The sequence below is a fragment of the Equus przewalskii genome, chromosome 5 (assembly GCF_037783145.1).
Source record: "Equus przewalskii isolate Varuska chromosome 5, EquPr2, whole genome shotgun sequence".
NCBI lineage: Eukaryota > Metazoa > Chordata > Mammalia > Perissodactyla > Equidae > Equus > Equus przewalskii.
The window spans coordinates 56,162,621-56,173,507 of NC_091835.1; positions in this window are offsets into that span (position 1 = coordinate 56,162,621).

The following is a 10,887-nucleotide window of genomic DNA, read 5'->3' on the forward strand; positions in this document are numbered from 1 at the left end:
ACTTAGCCAGATTTGTGTCAGCCTCAGAGTAATGAGCTCAATTTAATTTTGCCCTAGGCTTTTGCTCAGAAACAGCTCTCACAAATGAACTAACAACAACGGCAACAACAAAAAACCTCACACAACTTCATTACTTCATTCCCAAACTGTGTATCTCAGAATCTCAGATCCTCCATTTCTCAGAATGCATTCACGCTTTGCTATAGACTGAATTGTGTCACCCCAAAATTCATACATTGAAGCCCTACCTCCTAATATGATGGTTTTTGGTGATGGGACATTTGGGAGGTAATCAGATTTAGATGAGGTCATGAGCACCGGGCTCTCATGATGGGATCAGTTCCCTAAAAGGAGAGACGCCGGAAAGCTTGCCTTCCCTCTCTCTCTGCCATGTGAGGACTCAGTGAGAAGGCAGCTGTTTGCAAGCCAGGACCACAGCCCTCACCACAGGACTCAGGCAGCCAGCACCTTGATCTTGGACTTCCCAGCCTCCAGAATTGTGGGAAATAAATTCCTGTTGTTTAAGTCCCTCAGCCTATGGTATTCTGTTACAGCAGCCCAAGGGGACTAAGACGTGCTTACAGGAAAACAAAAGGAATGAATATACAACAAAGTTATCGCTGTATTAGGACCTAGATATGTGCTGGCACATTTAGTCCTCACAATCTCTGGTGAGGAAGATATTATTGCCATCGTCATTTACGCATGAAGAAACTAAGGCTCAGCCAGATTAAACAAACAGCCTAAAAAGCACTGGATTCATGATTTAAACCAAGGCCCTCTGCCTGCGGGGTCAGAGCTCCTAAGTTCTAGACGTATCTCCCCTTTAGACTTTTTACTGAGCTCCATTAATCTACCTCCTGATACAAAAGAACAAATTCCAAAAATTACATTAATACGTGGACAATATACACAAAACCATGACAGCTTTTACAAAAGAAGGAAGTTGCCCTCCCTGCTTACAAACATGACGACCTGTAAACCCCTGTCCAAATTTCAACAGTGCCGTTTACTGCAGTCCAATGATCCCACTCTCTAAATTGCTGAAGTTTGAGGTGAAACATGAAATAACCTCAGAAGCCCACCACCTGACTCCTCACCGGTGCTAATGCTTTGCCAGGACTCCAAACTCCAACCCGCCTACAAGCATCGCCTAACGGTCAAAGTACAGGCTCTGGAAGCAAACCCATGCTACCACTCACTCATTTTGGCACCTCAGTTAGTGATTTCACCTCTCAAACCCTCAGTCATCTCATGTGTAAATTGAGAATTATAATATCTATCCCAAACGGCTATTGTGATGGTCACATGGGGAATTAACAGAAGAGCCTAGGACACATCCTGGCACTGAGGAGACTGTGCCACATGCTTGTTCTCCTCCTCCATGCCCTGCTCATCCTCCCCACCCCCTCCTCTAGGACCTCCTTCTATCAGTCACCCTCCTGGTCCAGCATTTTCATCTGTCCTCCCCAGGGGGTTTTTCTCTCTGTGACTGCAACCGTCCTCAGGAACCCCTTGTCCATTACATTAAAAGTCAGTATAGAACCTCCCGCTGCCCCAGCTCTATCCTTTTTCTCCCCACGTCTTCATGGCCAAACTTTCTGAAAGTGTTCGACACTCAGTTCCAACGCTGTCTTACCTCCTGCTCATTCGTTTATTCGTTTCACAAATATTTGAGCACCTACCATCTGCCAGGCTCTGTTCCAGGCACTGGGGATACAGTCTGAGCACACACTGACATGGTCCCTGCTCTCAGCGCTCACCATCCCTTTGACCTCTGACTTCACTGCCACCATTCTGCTGAAATCACCACACTGACCGTCATCAGTGCTCTCCTAATGCCTCATTTATCTCCTCCATCGCCCTTCTAAATGAATGAATTCCTTTTCTCTCTTCCTCAGGGTTCCCCTGCCTTCCTGTGACTAAATCCCTCCCTAAACCCCACCCCTCAACAAACCTCTCCTCTGGTCTTTCTGTCTCAGTAAAGAGCTTCCCCATCCACCCAGCTCTTCCAGCCAGAAACTCAGGAATCCTTGACTCTCCCCTCCTCCCACATCCCATCCATTAGCAGGTCTGTTGACTCTATATCCAAAATACACCCTAACTGTCCATAACCCTTCATTGTCATCATTGCCACCTCAGCTCTAGATCCTTTCATCTCTCACTCAACAGTGTAACAGCCTCCGACCTGGGCTCCCTGCTTCATTCCACCCCTCAAAGCCGATTTGTCACATGGCAATCAGAGTGATATTTAAAGCAAATTCACTAATGTCACCCCCATACTATTAAAAGCTTTTAAAATACAAACTCCAAAGTCTTCCCATTCCACTCAAAATAAAACCCAAACTTGCTTCCACAGCTAAAATGGCCCCACATTATCAGGGCCCTGCCCACCCCCTGAACTCACCCCTTCCTCTGTCCACTCGCTCATTCCCCTCAAGCCTGGGACCCTCTGACTAGGTCCTTACAGAGGGGGTCCTCCCCTCATTCAGGTCTCAGCTCAGACCTCACCTGCTCAGGGAGGCCGACCAGTCACTCTCCATCACATCGTGTTTCACTCTCTTCATAGCACTGACATTGTTCCCTCACTGTTCGTTAGTTCGTGTCTGTCTTCCTCCACTGCAAGGGAAGCTACACAGGAGCAAAGGCCTTGTCTTCCTTATTCACCAGGACACCCCCGGGGCCTGGAACATGCCAGGCACATGGTTGATGCTCAATAAATACTTGTTGAATGAATGGCTGATGAGACGAAAGAATGAATGGATAGAAGCAGGCAAAGAAGGAAATAACCAGGAACAGAGACCCTGAAAAGAAGGAGTCTATGGCTCTTCACAGAAGATATAATTTGAAGTGGTAAAGTACTAACGCTATAAATAGAACTTTCATATTTATTAAAATTCTTACTTGTCCATTAGAAGCAGCCTAATTTAGTGAGCACCCATGCTGATAAATCTATGTCAATCTTCATAGCTGGGTCAAAGAAGACAACAAAACTACAAAAGCTTTGGAAAATTCTGTGCTCTAGATGCTTTTTTCTGCCTCTTCACAGGCATATCTTAGAGGCAGAGTCTCCTGGGCTGCCTCCCATCCTTGTGCTGCAATAAATTCCTTTCTAACACAAAGAGCAGGGAGAGACAGAGGGTGAAGGTAGTCGGCTCCTCTCCCCTAGAAAACCCAAGGCCCCTGTTCTCTGATGCCCAGGGCTCTTCCACCAGGGAAGCAATGAAGTGTTTGTTCTTCTTAACTGAGGCTTCACAGACCCCCAGCACACCTCCCCCTATTCCTAAATGATGGCAGACAGCTGGGCTTCTCTGCTTGCTTCTCTTTCTCTAACCTAATATAGGAAAAGAAGGAAGGAAGGGAGGGAGAGTAGGAGGGAAGTCACAAAGAACTGACTCAGCACCTCACTTCTCCGGCCATCATAGGCTGCACTAGGTGACGCTGAACATTAAAATTCGCACAGATGAGGAGCCCAGACCAGTGCCTCAGGGTGGACCACACATGGGTAGTCCATTGCTCTTGGATTCTGATGGCTATGGGGAGCGGCAGCCATCTTAAGTTCCTCTGTGAAGGAATTGATGCTGCTTCCGGTTTTCTGTAGAGGGTGCACTGGCTGTGAGGAGGGGGGACTGACCCCTCTTCCCTCCCCCCTCAACCCCGTGCTGCTGTGGACCTTGCTGGTGGATGACCCCAGTGCCCCCCTGTTACTCATGGAATTGAGAGGAAACAAAGTCGCACAGAATGTCAAGGCTTGCAATGAGAAAGAGCAGTCCTCTGGCCCACCCATCCCTGTCTCAAATCCTGCTCCCTAGAAGCAAACATTTTGACGTGTTTTCGTTCCTTTATTTTTTTTTCCTAGTATATACCTCCACATTTTAAAGTAACAAAAATATACGACTAGTACCTGATTTTTCACTTTCAGCATTATCACACTGACTTCTTTCTATGCAAACCAGAATTTGGCCACCGTACATCATTATCACCATCACCCTCCCCCACACGTGTGCACACGTCTACACACATACAAACACACACTTCCCTTCCCCTGCATCCTCCAAAGCCTACTCTCTCACAATACTTAGTTCAATCAGTTTTCATATTTCATTATTATGGCCATGAACATATTGTTCATCGCTGATCCACAGTTTACTATGAATTTACTTGAATCACACTGGCATATAATCTCATGCTTATCATATTCTCAAAAATTAAAAATCTGAGTATTGGCGAGAATGTAGCACAAAGGGAATTCTCACACAATGTTGCTGTGAGCATGAATGGCTACATTCAGACTGTGTGACTCTTAGGAGGTTACTTCCTGTGCCTCAGTTTCCCCCTCTTTAAAATGAGGATAACAGGCTGATGGTGAGCCTCCAACGACTTCATACCTGTAGTGGCATGGCACTGCGCCTGGTACATGGCCAGGACTTGAGAAATACTGACTGTTGTTGGCCAGGTCTCCCTGTTACGTGCTCTCATTCTGCACACTTCCCTTACGGCAATTATCACAATTGTAATCAAGTGTTCATGCTATTACTTGTGTGTTGTCTGTCTCTCCTCCAGATTATAAACTTCTTCAAGGACAAGCACCATACCTGCTTCGTTCTCAGATATGTCCTTAATGCTGGTAGAGTGCCATGCACAAAATAAATATATGTTGAATGAATGAATGAAGGAAGAATAAATGAATGAGTGTCCCACGAATGCAGAGATGCTGAGTATGAGGGCTAAAGTTTCTTTTAAAGTGAAGAATGAGAATCTGAGCTACGAGGCTCCTAAGCTACATATCAGCAGTATAATTCCTTCCACAGACTTGGTAGTTTGTTATGATGAAGGTCAAGGATGGTTTGCAGAACACAAGGAAGAATTATCTCCTTTGAAAAAAAGAAGCCTGGCTCTATAGAGATGGGATGAAAAAGAGTAAGAAGTGTAGGTGACAGTTGGCTGGAGAGTCGCAAGACCACAGGAGACACTAATTCACAGATAAAATTCAAACAGCGCTGGACTGGACCACATGAAAGAGTGTTTGCAGCTTGTTGTCACATCCATTTGCTGTCTGAAGCGAAGCGGAAGGGAAGTTACGGAGCTGCTTCGGAGTGCATTTGGGAAGAAAGGAAAGCAAGGGAGATCAGAGGCTTGGTCTCTGGTAAGTAAGGCTGGCCTGCCAATTTCGACATGACACTACTTTACAATTGTTCCATCGGTTAGGGGCAAAGAAAAGAAAGAAAATCTAATATGAGCCCAAGGGAGGTCCTAAGGTTCATGGCATTTGGGTACTGGGGCATTTGGCATAAAATCCACGCTCAAGATGCGCTTGGGTGAGAGCGCTCACTGGGCTCCTTGCCTTTGACAAACGGCTGGCAGTTACAGAGAGCCAGCAGAGCAGCAGGCTCTATTAAACGATCGCCAATTATCAACTTCACAGGTAGGAAGGTGATTAAAATTTAACGACATATCCCAGCTTGTTGCCATTCAATAGAGCTGCTGTCATCTTCCTGTCAAGGAGAATAAAGAAGTGGGAATGCTGAAAAGGAAAAAAAGAGGAATATTTTTAAGGTAAAATTCTTCATCTGACAAGGTAGGAGAATAAATGAGCCATGTAAAGAAAAAGATCAAAAGTGATTTTGCCTTATAATTACTGACTTAGAGTCTGCATGTCAAATGGGCGCTATTTATGGATTTAATAAGGAAAGAAATTCTCAGTATGTGCTTCAACTTTGAATACGCTTAGTCAGAACATTCTTATCAATAAGTCCACACATTAAAATGCCTATGCTTTACAGTTTTTCCTTTAGTTAAATGGACTACTAAATAAAGTTATGTTTTAGTTTGAATATGATGTACTACAGTAAAGTAACAACATGCCCATGTGGTTCAGATCAACTCTCTGCAGAATTGCAATAGGAACTCTCAAAACTGTTTAGGGTAGTTTTTTCCAGCAGCATCACTGGAGGAAGCAAACAGACTCCAAGGTCAGCAGTACCTCTTGTCAGACATCACCCATTTGGATGCATTAGTCACAGCCAAAGTACCTCCCCAGGGGCTCCACTGGGAAGGCGTAGGGGGCTCTAAGGAAGCTCTAAAGACAATATATGTCAGACCTGGAGAAGGGTAGGATTGTGGGCACATGGCACAGAGAGCTAGAAGCAAAGGATGTGTGTGTAGCACCTTTTCACTGGTGATCTTAAGCTATAAATTCCATCAACGTGATTTTGACATGTGACAAACATAGTAATTTTCCTTGTGTGATCAATTGCCTAAAAGCAATTTGCAGTGAGGTAACTCATGCAAGTTACAAGATGGATCTTTCAAAGTCTTGATTATGACTAATCTTCATGCTAAGTTATCACAGAGACAGATCGCAGGGCAGCATCTACCTACTGGGAGCCAGCACCAGCCAGGCTGGGTAGTCCTGGGGTGGGCATCCTTGCTCACCCCATGTGGTCCCAGACCACTGATCCAGTCAGCAGGAGTACCTGTTTTTCTCTTCCCTACCCTCAATCTCTCTTCCTTTCTACTTGTGTCTTGTACCAGTCAGCTGTTAGCGATGCCTACAGGCACAGCCTAGGCTCACTCACCAAACTTCAGAGCTGACAGTTTAGGAAGAGCAGCGGTGCCCTCAGAAGCTCAGAAAGAGGACCACAGAGCTATCCAGCACAGGCACTGGTAACAAGTCCCTATGGTGGTCACTCTGATGCACACGCAGATCCCCCTTCAATAGAAGCTTTGTCCCAGCTGCTGGGAGTGCTGATGGCCTCATTAGAGATTGCTTCAGTGGCAGAACTGTCTCACCCAAGGTCACGCCCTTTCCCAGAGTGGCCAACAGCCAATGACTGGTCAATGAGGGAGTATAATGTCTTGATCTTAGGGGCACTTTTCCAAAAACATCTTGCAGGTAAAATTCCGTTTCAGAATCTTCCTTCTGGGACCCATTCTACAACACTTGGTAGTATGAATGGTCCAGGGAAAAAAGGTGCTAAAATGGCGTTTTGGAGCTGGATCATGGATCATCCCCTGCCCAGCTAACTACCTGTCCCCCACTGGAGGTGAAGGACACACAGGCCCTGGCACAGGGTACCAGTTCAATTTCTAAAACTTTCGGCAGATGTAAATTGGGATGGTATACTAGTAGAAGGGAATTTATCAGCTGGTATCTGAGATATATAGAGGGAGGAGCAGCTACAAGATAATGAAATTAGCTATTATTGCCATGCTAGATACTACAGAGGAGGTGGCAGGGGCAGGGAGTCAGATAATGAGTAGCTCAGAGATTAATTGCCAGTTAAAAGCTATGCATGAGAGCTTCCTTGCAGCAATCCACCCGCCTATGTCCCCCCGTCCTCCTTCCCCCAACAGAAAACTGGCAGAGAAAATGGAGGGCCAGATCCAGGACTTAATCGTCATAGTAGCTGAACTCCAAAGAGAGTTAAACTTCCATCTAAACCAGGTCTGCTACACCAAGTCAGGTCCCTGGTTGGAGAAGAATGGTATTCTGAATGGATGAAACATCTGGGTTGATGCCCACCATAAATTCTGAATCCCCCAGCCAGAGTCCCCAGAACCCTCTGGAGCCTACAGAAGTGGCCCACCTCTCCCCATCAAGAGCTAACACTCCTCCTATCCTTGCTCGAAGAAGATGCAGAGGCCTCTTCCCTCTGGAAGATAATATGTATCCCCCTCAGGAAAGGAACTCTACCCCAAAGCTGCTGGAGGAGCTATCCAACTTGGACCAGTGGGAGTGCACATGGAAATGTATTCTGAGGGTGCTTGGTCAAGAGGACCAGGACATGAGGTTAGATAAAAGAGAGGTTATCAATTAGGGAGCATTCTTCTGGGAAACAATGTCTAACGCCTTGGCAAAGACTCCAGGAGATGGTGTGAACTTGCTACCAGCAAGACTCCAAGAAGCATAGAAAAACCATGACCTATGCTAAATGAGGTGGAAATGTCAGAATTGGATGACAGAGAGTGGAAAATGACTTAAAAGGCTCAGAGAAGGGGCACACTGAAGTGGATATACTATATATCTAACACCTGAAAACCCACCAGATGATATGTTCCCCAGGAAGGCCTGGAGGACACACCAGGTGTTAAGGCCACAAGAAGAAAACTAGTGAGAAGGTCATCAATGTCTCCCCTCTAGGGGTCAGGACTGACATCAAGAGAGGCCATTACAGGGTAGGAGGCTCACTGACTGCGCCGTAGAAGATAGCATCTCAAAGCAATAGAGGCTACTTAGCATAGTGTAACGTCAAAATCCAGGTGACAGCAAATACCATAATGAGAAGCAAGGCTGGAGCCTGAGTGACCTGAGCCAAGGAGAGGTCTTGAGATGGTTAATAGAAGGCAGTGTCCTAGAGGCAGAACAGATGGGCAGTCAACATCGATACTACTCAGTTTGCACCATCAAAATAAATCAAGCATAGATTATCAGGGATCTGATGGAATGTCTCCAATAAAAAGTTACAATCCCTTGCAGAATTTCCAGATATGAGCAAGGTTTCATCGTTGGAACCCTTGACTGAGGAAGAAGGCAAGTCCTTAGAAGGAGGAAATTCTCCAATACCCTCTAACACCATGGCCAAGTGAACATAGAAGTGATTGCCTTGGTCTTTCCCCAAAGGAACCTATAGCCATTTACTTGGGTAACTGTGCACTGGGAAAAGGTCTGAACATTTTTGGGAACCATTGGATCCAGGTCTGAATTGACACTGATACTTGGAGTCCTGAAGCATCATCATAGCCAGTCTCTTAGAGTGGGAGTATGGGATTCGGGTAATAAATGGAATCTTGGCCAAGATTTTGCTCACGGTGGATCCACAAGGCTCACAGACCCACTTGGTGATCATTTCACAAACCCCTGAAGATATAATTAGAATAAACATACTTAGTAGGTGGCATAACATCCACATTAAGTCTTTCACCAGTGAGGTTAATACTATAATTATGGGGAACACTAAATGGAAAACAGTTTCAGAAACTGTCCCCAACCCCATAGACAGCAGTTTTATTTCAGCTTCACTCAAGAGTAACCTTGAAAAATAGTGGCAAGAGAAAATCCTCTCAATGGCAGAGCTTTGAGAAGTGCACCTGGTCTTCTATTATTTGTTGAAGAGAAGTGACCCTGGTTTGGAATATATATGGAATTACGGATAGTGGAAAATGGCTTGGGAGCCTAGAAGGAGAAAAATTGGAAAATCAGAGACAACGATGTCTTGGTACATGGGTGGACATATGGCAGCGGGTATGAAGTGTAACCTTCATTTGCATACTAATGCCCACCAGAGAAGACTAGACTACCAAGTACAAAAGTAAATACATAACCCAACCAGTCAACATCAGTGAACCTCTGTAATCAGCTACCTCAGTGCTAACATGATGGACACAAGAGAGAAGTAGCCTAGGCTACAGGAGTGGAGGCTATGTCTGGGTCAACAGCATGGGCCCAACGGGCCAACCAAGGCCAATCTAGCTACAGCCACTGGCAAAAATTCAATGTACCAGAAACAGAGACCAACACTGAGTGGCAAATTGACATTGGATCTTTCTACTCTAGAACGTTAAGAAATCCACTCTGAACTTCCCTTCCCAGAGGGCCTCAGCCAGCACCACTATCTGAGAGCTTATAGAGTACCTGATTTACTGGCACAGGATCCTACATACTACAGTATCAGACCAAGGGACACTCTTTACAATAAGGGGACGTGAAAGTGGACTTATGACCATGGGATCCAGTGGAAAATTCACACACCACAGCAACCAGAAGCTGCCAGCTTGATTAAGCAATAGAACAGCCTATTAAAGGCATAGCTGGAGTCCTACTTTGGGATGTAATACTTTACAAGGATGGAGCCTCATCCTCCAGGATGCAGTACACATGTTGAATCAAAGAACTTTATATGGTGCTGTGTCTCCAAAAGGAAGAATACATGAGTCCAGCCATCAAGGGCTGGAAGCCCACCTTCTATCACACCCAGTGACCCATTTGAGAAATTTGTGTTTCTCTCCCACAGCTTTGGGCTCTCCAGGGTTAGAGGTTCTGGTTCCTAAACAGAAATCACATCTGCCAAAGTATACACAAAGAACCTCATTGACTTATAAGCTATGACTGCTGCCTGGGCACTCCAGGCTTCTTATGCCAAGAGACTGGCAGGCAGAAGAAGAGTCATCATTCTAAGCGGGAGTAACTGCCCCTGGTCACCAAGAAGAGGTAGAGTTGCTTTTGCGATAGAAACAGAGAGGAGTAAGTTTGGTGTCCGGGAAATCGACAGGGGTGCCTTTTGGAACTCCCTTGCTCAATTTTTATTGTAATTGAACAAATGTAACAATCTGGACCTTAGAAAAGCATGATGATTAGGGCTCAGATTCCTGGATGATAAAGCTCTGGTTCACGCCACCAGATAAGCCACTAAGATCATCAGAGGCACTAGCTGAATGTAAGAGGAATCTAGAATGGGGAGTAGGGAAGGGACATGAGTAGCAATTGTGGCCCTGAGACCAGCTCCACCAGTGAGGCTATAGTTTCATCCCATTGATCTTCCTCTTCCAAGTTTCCTCCAGGAAGCGGTCCACTGGAATCCTGGAAAAGTGGGTCCCAGAATGAATAGAAAAGACCAGATTCAAGCAGCATGGGAAATGGAATGCCCAAATCTTCCTTTAGTAAAGAATCTGCCTGACGCTGAGAGAGCTGTCGGCAGACAGCCTTTTGCTGTCATACTGTTCAGGGATTGCCTTAGCAACAGAGCACTGCCTCACCCAAGATCACATGCCATCCCAGAGTGGCCTGTATCCAATGACTGATTGATGCAGGGCTATGAAAGCCTGGTCATCTCAACCCAACTCAAGGCAACTCTGAAGGGCCATCCTAGCCAGAGAGCTGTCCATGGG